At 44.3% G+C, this 12,171-nt stretch overlaps 1 protein-coding gene across 2 annotated transcripts in view; it reads right to left on the bottom strand.

Moving 5' to 3' along the window:
• RARA (retinoic acid receptor alpha) overlaps window positions 1–12,171 on the bottom strand; it is a 161,281-nt gene that overhangs the window by 46,079 nt on the left and 103,031 nt on the right. The window lies entirely within an intron of this gene.

Below are 12,171 nucleotides of genomic sequence, written 5' to 3'. Positions count from 1 at the left end.
GCTTTGTCACTGTGCTGCCGCACTAAGTCAAGAAGCCTTCAAAAGCCTCATTTTCACATCTGAGTACAGAAAGCTGTCACTGTGGCAAGCCTCAGAGGACAATATGAAAAACAGATCACATCAAGTGGACCAGAAAAACAGACCAACTAAATGACTGCTGTAGAAACTAACCAACTGCCTGCCTGCTAGGTCCTACAAAAGCTGTATCTGTTCACAGACGCACGTCTGCTGTCACTTTATTTCATATGGGCTTGCAGAGCACATTACCATATTTTTTGTTCATCTTCCCAACCATTCCTATGCGGATCCAAATGCTCCAATTATTAAAGTCTAAGAACAAACGATACACCATTAAGTATATGGCACAGGTGAGAGCTGAATCCCAAGATCCCTGAATCAATTCTCTGACAGGGGTTCTGTGAAACACAAGACCCCTGCCACTTCAGTTCTGCCCCCATGCATTAGTATCCTAATTACTAGTATCCTAATCCTAATCAGCAGCCGTACTTGGATCGTGCAGACCTGGCCACGGTGATCCATGCCACGGTGACATGGAGGCTAGATTATTGTAACGCGCTCTATGTGGGGCTGCCCTTGAAGACGGTTCGGAAACTGCAACTAGTGCAGAATGCGGCGGCCCGTGTAGTTACTGAAGGTAGGCGGTTTGACTCTGTCAGTCCGCTTCTCCAGCGGCTGCCCTGGCTGCCCATTCGTTTCTGGGTCCAATTCAAGGTGCTGGTTTTGACCTTTAAAACCCTATACTGCTCGGGGCCAGGGTATCTTAGAGATCGTCTACTCCCGTACAATACGGTTCATCCTCTTAGGTCATCAGAAAAGGCCTTTTAACAAGTGCCGCCGCCTAGGGAGGTACGTGGGGCAGCGGCAAGAAACAGGGCCTTCTCAGTAGTGGCACCAACACTATGGAATTCCCTTCCCCTTGACTTAAGAACTACTCCCTCTCTTGAAACTTTTCGGCCTGAAGACCCTTCTGTTTAGACAAGCCTTCTGAGTTCCTGGCCTTTTTAACATCTTATAAACATCTTTTTTAACAACTGGTTACAGGCCTGATCCTTTTCTAATTTGCTGTGCTATGCTCTTTTACCTGACTACTTTTTTATCTGACTACTGTTTTTATGATATGTTATGTTTTTATCTGTTTTTAAATTATGTTTTTTTATTTGTAAGCCGCCTTGAGTCCCTTCGGGGAGAAAGGAGGGGTAAAAATAAAGTTGATGATAATAATAATAATAATAATAATAATAATAATAATAATAATAATAATAATATCCTGTACCCTTGCGACTCTGCATTATCATAACTAATCCCACTGATAGTCATATTCCCATCACTAATTTAACCCTTTCACACAACGTTCAATGCTGAACCTAACTGCACATTTTCTCCTTTCTATTCAGCACTATGTTTTTAAGGTTCATTTAGCAGCAGCAGGACAGGTGATGCGACAGTGGAAAGAAGCAACCTGATCCATGCCCAATGTACAGACTAGATCAGAGGGACAAGTATCAGAAATCAAGCATTCAGTGGGCCTTGAACCCATGATGGCAGCCAGGGGTTTAGATTCTGCACCATAACCCAACAGTGGCCAAAGGAAGTGGAAAGGACTACAGGGAGGTCAGCCACACTAGCTGAGGAAGCCTCCTTGCAGCAACAGGCCAGAGCATATAAAGAGATACCCCCTGACCCCTCCCTCACTGGCAATGAAAAGAACTGCAGTTGCTTTCTGTAGATGCACCAGTGTTTTGTCTGGCCCCAAACCTGAACTGCAACAGATTAGGATAAGGCAAGTGAGGCACGATACCAGCCCGAGGTGGCAGATTTGAAATGCTGGAGGGTGGCAGCATGGGAGACAGATGCATCTGATGCCCGGGGCATCCCTAGGAAGTTCTCCCGCATAAGCCCTGCTAAAATAAATGAGATCTCTGCAAGAGCACAATAAAGTTATTTCACACCCCCCATTAATCCCAATGGAATTAGTGCAGCAGAATGTTCCAGTGGACTGTACCCCATGATAGTGGCAGGTGGGTGGGGAAAAGCGATTCTAATTTTCAATATTAAGCATCATCTTAACATATACAAAGCTGCCTCGAGTTGAATCAGATTACTAGTCCATCTAGCTCAGTACACTGACTGGAAGAGGCTCTCTACGATTCTGGACAGAGCTCTTTCCCACTAAGTTGTAAGATGAGAGACAGACTAATAATGAGAACATTTAGCTATGCTTAGCTTATATTTAGAGCTTTTTGAATGTTCAATGTGCCTCTCATACAGTAAAACCTTTGGCAACCCTAGAATGCTAGGTTAGCATTCTTATCTCCATACTATAGATAGGATGATATCTCTGAGAGCTTAAAGTCAGCCATCCTACACACACTTAGGTAATGGGACTGTACAATGGGACTTTTGAGTAAACATGGATTGCACTGCAAGCTTGTTTGTGGCTGAGGTGAGATTCCAATCGGAGAACTTCTCAGTTCATAGATCACACTTGTAGCCAATGTACTACTAAACCATTTTTTCTGTTAAAGGCAGAGCAGAATCTGGGAAATCCTCATTTATTTTTTATCCCTGCCATGGCTTAAGGAGGCTAACATATAGTTAAAAATACATTATTTTGAGACCTTCTCTAACAGATGACTGAGAACAGGTTGGTCTTCCACTTGCTGAGATGTTAGTACTAGAGGTGGAGACAACCTTTCAGGAGTCTATAATTCTCTGGTAAATGAGAGTGGATGCTCCCCTTCAGGTCTGTACTCCAAGACACTGTGTATATAAACTCAGAAATGTGCTTTTTGGACATAAAATACATATGAACATTACAGAAAACAGGTCTCTCTCTCTCTCTCTGCGCTCCACCTCCCTGCAAACATGGAACAGAAGACCAAACTGTACAGTACTGTACACTACGATTGGCCAAGAATCCATAGAATAAACGACAGGAAAGTAGATCCCAGATCAACCCTACAGAGAAAGTAGTATTTAACTGTAAGAGTCGTCCAGTATTGAATCAAATAACAAAAACACCAAGGATGTTTCAAACCTATAAAGCTTCTGTTCTAAAAGAGAAGGCTAGACAGGCCCAAAAAGCCCGTACCTAAATTCTCCATCAAGCTATTTCATTTCCCATATTTTGTATTCCAAACTTCTAGCAAGAAGCTTGGAGTAGCTGGCAAGGGATGATCTCATTTATTTTTCACATTTATTTTTATACCATCCTTCCCCCAAGGAATTCTAGGTGGTGTGCATAGTTCCTCAGCTCCTTTTTTCTCACAACAACCCTGTGAGGGAGTGACTGGTCCAAGGTTTGGGTAACCTACGTGGCTGAGCAGGTATTCGAACCTGGGTCTTCCAGGTCTAAGTCCCAACTCCGGAACCACTTGACCAACTGGCTCTCATTTTGGCCTTTCAAGAACCTTGCAAGGGTTAGGTTAAGACAGTGTTTCTCAACCAGTGGTATCATACCACTGGTGGTACTTGAGGTGGTGTCTGATAGCACTCGCAGTACCTCCAGACCCCCACCAGCTGGCAACGAGATGAGCAATGCAACATGAAAACAGTGGCAAGAGGCTCGGCTCAGTGGGCAGAGCTCCAGCATGTGCTTTTTGCATGCTTGAAAAAGCCCTCCCGTCTGCCCTGAGCCTCTTACTGGCGCTTGTTGTGTAGCGTCTGGCCTCCCTATCTGAAAATAACTGGAGACGACATCATCATCAGTTACTTCCATTGGTACTTCCAATAGGTGGACCATGCAAAGTGGTACGGTGGGTGACAAACATTGACAAATGCTGGGTTAAGAGATAGTGACTTACCTAAGGCCTCATTACTTCCATCATGACCCTGGGAGAGAATCTGAATCTAAGGTTTAGCTTTCACCAAGAAGATAAATATGTCCCTTGTCTGTACCACTTCAAACTGCAGGTGGGGGGTCACAACACCCTTTTAAATAATAAAAATTCCCTGCACAGATTAAATTTAGTCTAGTCTTTTCCTGGACATACTATTTTCTAGGCACAGGAACCTTTCTGTATGGGTGAATTTCAGTCGCATGCGCCCTCATGCAGTCTGAGGTTGCTACAGTCAGGGCACAAGAAGACGATCACAGTGAAAACTAGGCTTCTGTTTCCTACATACAAACCCAGCTCTCTAGCCACTACACACCAGTTCTCTGGTCATGCTACCACAGTCGCTCCCTCCCAACACTGTTCAGGAGTCTTCCAAACCATGATTGAAAACAGAACCTATCACCTCTGTTGGTCACTTCCTACAAATTTCTTCGGGGGGAAAAAGTTAGCAACTACTTTCAAAAATAGAAAAGCTCCAGAAAGTCCCTAATGACTTCACAGACTTGCAGGATGGGGGGGAATTGTCTTTTGTTTCCCACACTACCTCCAAATACGACAGTAAATATTTCACAAAGAGGGATGTGGGGGGGGAGAGATTGGAGTGCTGCCAGATGGCCACATCCTCCTTCCCCCAAAATTTGCAGTCTTCAAACTATCAAAAGCCTGGCAGTATTTAGAAGATTGTTCTATGTACGTGTACAAGCAAGTTAAACCTCATTGGAATCAGTGGGGCTTACTTTTAAGTGAATATATATAGTAGCCATTTTCAACCACTGTGCCGTGGCACACTGGTGTGCCGCAAATGGTCCCCAGGTGTGCCGCGGGAATTTGGCAGAGGATCATTTATCAATAGGACCATTGGGGAATGTGAGCCCCCATTGACAGCACAGTGAGCCTTGTAGATTGTCAAAAAGCTGATGGTGTGCCTTGGCCATTATAGTGCCTTGCTGGTGTGCCACAAGATGAAAAATCACTGATATATAGGGTGCAGGCTGTCAGTAAAAAAAAAAAAAAAAGTCTGGTTAAACCTCATGATAAGAACAAAACATTAACCTGGACCTCAGATATAATGGGCTTTGTTAACTAACAAAAGTAAGCTTTGCTTTGGGTTTCAGGGAGATATTCTTGAGGGATAAGACTTTATAGCTGAGTGGACCCCTGGGCCCCATTCCCTGCCAGATGTGCCACAGACAGGTTTGGGGCAGGTGCTATGATTTGCATACTTTTAACCCTCAGGGAATCCTCTCCATTTTGATTTGCCTGCAAAGGAATCTGCAGTTGGGCTTCATCTTGCTACACATTAAAGTCAGGAAGGCATAGTGGCTTGGGAGTTGGACTCAGATCTGGAAGATGCAGGTTCAAATCCCCACTCAGCCATGAAGCTTCCTAGATGACCTTGAGTCACTCAGCCTCTCAGGGTTGTTGTAAAGATAGAAGGAGGGAACTACATACACCATCCTGAGTTCCTTGGAGGAAGAACGGTATAAAAATGTGAAAAATAAATAGCCCACCTTCCCCCATGCCCGTTCTCTGGACTTGGGAAGAAGTATGCAGCAGAGAACAATCCCAGTAAGTTTTCAAGGAACCCCAAGATGCCCCTGAAACACACTTTGAAAACCACTATTGCATTTACAGTTTTATCTGCACATGATGTTATTTTGACCTGTCTTTCGTTAACTTTTATACTCACCACCAAATTCTTATGCCATGGATTCATGGATGCCATGGGTCAGAGAATGCTTCTATCACTCAATTAAACAAAAGAAGAGATCACAGACAAACTCATTAATGTAATCCTGGCAGTTTGATTCATTTACTTCTCCATAGTCCTGCACTGAAGGCATTTAATGTGTCTACTCTGCCAAAAGCTTTTGCATTTGATCTTTTATTTCATGTTATTTTATCCTGTCCTATCCTAAAATATCTGATATTTTATTGAATGCTATATTGCTTCATTTTTACAGCAACTATAGAAAGAACTTGACTCATTATAAGGAATGGTAGACAGTTCTACGGAAAGCAAAGGAGTTCATTCATCTGTAACATCTTTGTGTATGAATAGCACATTTTATTTACAAGTTTTTATCTTGGTCCAACCTTCACAACAATCTTATGAAGTGAGTCATTTAATACTCTAGTTTTTATGGCTGTAAGGTCCTGAGGCTGAGATTATACCATCTGGTGAATAAAAGAGTTTCCGTGAATTCCACAACTGTTTGCTCTTGTGATTTCACTATGGTGTTTTCCTGTAGTGTGTTCAAAGCAGGGCTATGATTTCAAAGCAGGGATATCACAGCTCACCCAATGAATACTGGCTGAAGATACCACCGCTTGTCAGACATGCAAACTAAACCACTCCCTGCATAACTGCAAAAGTTACTATGGGAAGAGATGGCTGTCCAATTTTTTTTTTAATTTGCAAACCAAGTTTCACGTCCCTGCTTTAAAATCCCAAAGCTACACCTCTGTAAGCAGAAGACACTATGCAAAGTTCATGTAAAGCACATTATTCCTTTCAGTTCTAGAATTCTTATCTCCATGGGGCAGAATTTGGACCACAATTTGGACAGTCCTGGGTATGATTCTATTCTAGGGTGCCTAGCTTTAAAATGCTACCGTGAGCATTTTTTCAGCTTTACCATTGAGCGACCTACAGAGGTAAAGTGGAGGCTGTGGTCAAAAAGAGGGGATAGCAAAGATGTGTGTTACACACAGTGCATTGCAAGGCTACACTTGTGTCACTGGGTTTGTGTGTGGGGAGGAGGTGGTGAAGGGGTCATTTCTGAGTTTCTGTGGAATGACACATGGGAGATCCATTCCTACTGGGGTGAGGAATGGGGTTGAAAAAAATCCTAGAGATCTGGATGTCTATATGCATAGAAAACAGATGCTGGCTTTAAGAAAAAAAAAATCAGGCGTATTTTTCTAGCCCCAGCTGCACTTGTTCTTACAAACAAAAAGGATCCCGAGAACAAAGAATCAGGACCAATGCGGAAACCAAGCCTGAGAAACTTGCTATAAACCTCAATCTTCTCTTTGGGTGATGTAGGGCTCCTTCTCCCATGTAAACCCACGCCAAAAGGATTTCCCTTGTGAGCCATAGGGAACTGCCAGAGATTTCCCTTCTGCGCCACGCAAATCTCCAGGAAAGCCAGCCTCAGCTATAAATAACCCTGCTGCAGACATCCCTGACTTCCGGTTCTGCAGCTCTCCCCTGCTGCCATTCCCCCTCCTCCCTCCTGCCCTCCCCTCCTTCACAGGCAGGCACAAACATCACCAATGACAGCAAGCAAGCAAATTCTCAGGAGGAGGCCCGCCAGAAATGAGGTCTGACGTCTTCCTCTCCCCTCTGATTTTCTCATGGGTCTTGCATGATTCAGCTGGGGGAAGGAGCAGGGAAAAGAAAATGCATCTTCCCCCCCTCCCCCCACACACACACATGCACAGCTTTTTGGTTCTATCCCTGAAACCTGTTCCATCACATATATGCATCCTACAACAGCCGTGATTCCCCCAAGTGCTTTCTTTTTCATTCAAAATAAACAGAAGGTGTGGAAGGGGACCTCAGTGGAAACCAGCAAAGCAACTTATTCCAGGGGGGAAACCCTCCTGGCTTACTCCCTTGAAGGGGGGGGGGGAGAATGAACAGCAGGGGGGGAAAAGCATGAAATAAACCAGCATGCCACAGAAGAATGATTGGGGGGGGGGCTATTCCCCATCCTATCTAAGGGTGGGGGCACTGGGATTAAAGGGGAAGGGGGTGTCCCAGAGGTAGTGGAGAAAGAGACAAGATACACAAAGGAGCTTCTTGAGACATAATGAGCCCACTTGTGGATTAAGGCCAAAGGATGCTGCTCACAGGGAATCTCCCCGGAGGCCATTCACTTCAGAAGCTCAAACACATCTTAAGATTTGGTTGGAATACAGCTTCTAAACCAGGTTTTTGTGATAGATGTGGGCAGATCCCTTTGGAGAATGGTAGAAGCAGAGCTGGTTTAATTTCTTTTTTACCGTGGTCTTTTGGGAAAAGGAAACAGGGCTGGGGTGGGGAGGGAAGAAAAAGGAGAAAGGTCAGCTAGCAATGTCAGACACTGGTGGCAAACAGCAGCCAAATTTGGGGGCCTTGAATCTTTTTGGCCCACCTCTCTCTCTCCTCTACAAGAAGAGCAATTCTGTGCATCTGCCATGTCTCTGGTCCTGTGTGCTCCGCCTGCATTTAGGGAAAGAGGGAGAGCTGCATAGCCATGTACGGTTTCTCCCAGCTTACATATACACACGCCATTAACTGCCTGCACGTTTGCCTTGAACCATCAAGGTCAGAAACGCCACTGTGTTTGAGCATGTTGAAGTCTGCATTTTACTGCAGCCGTTCCTCTCTGTGTGTAGTTGCTTTTCAGGCTGCTTGAGGGTGTGGTTTTTTAGCTATATGTTCTTACCCAGGCAAACATTCCATTTGTTGTTTGCACAGTCCTCTTTACTTTTGTCTGTGCACTTTTCTCACTGCTTGGGTTTCTTTGAGCTTGCTCCTCTGTGTGCAGACAGGCACATTTGCTCTCGCTCTAGGTGAGATCACCTTTCAGGACTGAAGGTTCAAAAATGCTGTCCCAAGAGAACTCTATCCATTCTATGTGAGAATGGAATGTGGCTATACTGTATTAGGGTTCCCTTATTGCTATAGAATGATACTGTCCTGGAATTAGGAGGACACCCTCTTAAGACAGTCAAGTTTCTTAAATGGGAAGAACATCTGGCAGAACATACTGCGATGCAAGAGTCTTTATTAGAGTCAGATAAGGGGCTTTTAAATGAATGCATGGGCGGGGGAAGCTCCTTCCTAAATAAATTCCCAAATCTTCTCAACTTGGGTGAGGAACAGAGCCTGATCACCCAGTGTTAGTGGTGAGCTTGAATCTGATTTGGGTTCAAGTCCTGCCTCTGCTACAGACTGATTATGGGCCTTGGGCAACTCACTCTTAGCTTTGCCAGAGTCCTTTAGTGCAGTGTTTCTCAAACTGTGGGTCAGGACCCACTAGGTGGGTTGTGAACCAATTTCAGGTGGGTCCCTATTCATTTCAAGATTTTTAAAAAATATATTAGACTTGATGCTACCATGGTATGTGACTACATTTGGGGAAATGTTACAGACCTGTACTGCATATATTCTTTTAACATTGATGGTCAATGGAACTTATTCCTGGGTAAGTGTGGGTAGGATTGCAGCCTAGGATGGTTAAAAAATTTTCCTGCTTGATGACGTCACTTCTGGTCATGACATCACCTCCAGTGGGTCCTGACAGATTCTCATTCTAAAAAGTGGGTCCCAATGCTAAATGTGTGACAACCACTATTTTACTGTATTTGTAAAATAAGAGCCAGGAAATTCCTCACAGGGTCAACTGTAGCAAGTTTATTTTTTACATTTGTGTGCTGCCCTTCCACCAAGAAGCTGTGTGGTTGATGGGGATTATTCCATTTTATTATCTTGTTATGAGTCTCTGTTTCCAATGTACATTTCTGCCTCAATGATTTAATCCTAACATGGATGCAGCTAACAGCAAAAGTATATAAGCTGAGAAAAAAAAATGTACTAACCTGAGAGGTAGGTTAGGCCAAGAGATAATTTGACCTAAGACTTCCAGAGAGCTTCATCACTAACAAATCATATCTGATCTTCCTGCATCCCACCCCAGCATTCTAGTTAGTAGCATTGGGTCTTCTACTGCAGTTTCAGAAGGCTGCAGAATAAGATCTCTCATTTCAAGAAGTGTCTCCCTATCATGCGCATACAGCAATAGCATAAAAGCCAGGTAAATACTTTGCAAACTTAAAACACTACATTACACTGGATTATTCATCCTTCCAATATCTCAGGGCTGGTTCAAATGTTACCTCGCTCCAAAAAGCTCCTTCCCATGAGAGGGCTCCACACAACATTTATAGGCTTTTGCACATGCCAATGAAGACGCATGCTGCATCCCACAGTAGCCCCCCATGAAAATAAGGTTACCGCCCTGGGAAGCTGTGTATAGGTCACAAAATTTCAAACCTCAGCAAGAAGCTGTATGGACACTGCTGCTGCTGCTGTGCAGAGTTTCACTGTGGGGGGGGGATTTTTGGCAGAAGAGCTAGGGTGAGCTAGGAAGATCCTGACTTTGACAGGACAGGAGGCTAATAGATGTGTTTATGAATTTTGGAGCAGATGTGTGTGCTTTCTTGGAGATATGACCCAGCCACTTATGGATCTACTCCTTCCTCTTGCCCACAGCTTCCAGGATGATCTGCTAGCCAACTAATCCTTGAGTTATTTTAGGGAGGTGTTTGTATGAAGAGAGGCAAGCAGCATTAGATTATCTTATAAGGGTCATTCAGGTGAGGCTGCCTTACCTTCCACACAGGTGTGGTACAGTTGACCAAGGGCGGTGGCTGGGATGTCCCAAATTCTCTCACCTCAGGCCTCTGAAACTACAATACTGGGTAATAATATAGGTTTGCCTTTTAGTGTTGCTGTATGTCTAATGGGAAGTGAATTAAAACAGTTTGCATCACTTCAGCATGCAGGGGTCTGTGTGTAGGTGCATGTTTTAGTATTTGAAAGCCAGGATGCTGTAGTGGTTCCACTGCTGAACTTAAACCTGAAAAATCCAGGTTCAAATCCCCAGTCAGCCTCAGAGCTTCCTGGGCGACCTTGGGCCAGTCACTCTCTCCTAGCCTCATCTACCTCACAGGGTTGTTGTGAGGACAAACAGAGGGGAGGAACTATGTACAGCACCCTGAGCTCCTTAGAGGAAAGGTGGTATAAAAAGGTGAAAAATAAATATTTCCCACAGACAGGGGAACCTTTCAACTGCACAAAGCAAACAAAGCAAAACAAAAGCTAGATGAGATCTCTCCTCTCCCCAATTTTCTACATGCAGAAAATTAATGCTTCCCCCCCCCCCAGAGAAGTATGCAAAAATGTCACGCACACCCCACTCTGGCTTTAGACTGAATTGGTACAGTCTAGGAAAACCTATACAGTATCATTCAATTCTGCTGACTCTAAAAACTGGCCCTGAGGTAATACACATGAAGTTATCTGAACAGTCAAATCCTGCTCAGTATTACTTCTCCAACACCAGACAATGCTCTCTGATGTTTGGGTTTCGTTCCCAAATGACAGGCACGTAATCTAAGTAGCACATAATTCATCATTTCTATGCAAAGTCCACCCTCTGCTTCCCAGCCAGGGGTGGAATTCTGGTTCTGTCACAGGTCGTTTCCCCCCCCCCCCCAATGCACACACACTCCCCCAACAGGCTCTGTGCAAAAGAAATTGAAGTTTCAGATTTGATGCTATGATCTCTATCCCTGGTCTGGGAAAGAGGGGAAAAAAGAAAAAACTGGAGGTGGAGGGAGGGAATATATACAACTCAATCCAAATCACAGACTGATTAACAACCCACACGCTCCAGGAAGGGCCTGGGATAGCAATTAGAGAGAGGTTTAAGCAGAACAATAAGGTCTACTTGGCCAAGAAACAGACTGGGAGGGAGAGAGGCAGGATTTTTGGTTAGAAAGGTCTGTGGTTTCATTAAGTCATGTTCACGCATGGGAACAATGACAAAATAACACTTTATTTTTTTTAAAAAAAATCAAAACAACTTCTTTTTTTGCAGGAAGTCAGCACCCAAAATTCAGTCCATTTCCCTGCTATCACTACTCCCTCCCCACTCCACTTGCTCACCCACCCTCCCACCCACCCAGAGGCTGTTCGCATATGTATATATAGAAAGATTAAAGGCTTGGTGTACTGTTTAGTTAATTGGATTTTGTCAGAGACCTTATCAGGAGCTGGGAACTGAACACCCAGCTGGAAGTGGGGGTGAGTGGGTAAGAGGGCCTTAACTTTGCACAGCAAACCTCTCCTGCATTCCTCCTCAGAACTGGCTCAAATTTACAAAAACAAAAAAAATATTATCTCCCCCCCCCCCCCAAAGGCAGCTCTGGAGTGTTACCTAGAAACAGTGCTTAACAACAGATAGGAGACACTAAATAGGCTGCCGGACTTTGTATCCACAACTGGGGAGTGGTTTGGTGGGGCAGTGGGGGGAGTGGAGAGAAAGAAGAAAGCAATCCAATGTATCTATGGATAAAAGACATACTGGAAGTTGTCCTTGTTTGCACCAAGGAAGATGGTAGCTTAGATTCAGGGAGAGAGTGAGTTCCTACTACGTAAGCGGGAGCCCCAAAACCTAACCACAGCATTCTACAGACTGGGGTTGAACATCCTGGCACCATTACAAAATCCTCTCAACCAAATGTAAAAGTAACTTGC

Source organism: Tiliqua scincoides, chromosome 5, assembly GCF_035046505.1.
Source record: "Tiliqua scincoides isolate rTilSci1 chromosome 5, rTilSci1.hap2, whole genome shotgun sequence".
NCBI lineage: Eukaryota > Metazoa > Chordata > Lepidosauria > Squamata > Scincidae > Tiliqua > Tiliqua scincoides.
This window is presented reverse-complemented; position numbering and strand designations above follow the sequence as displayed.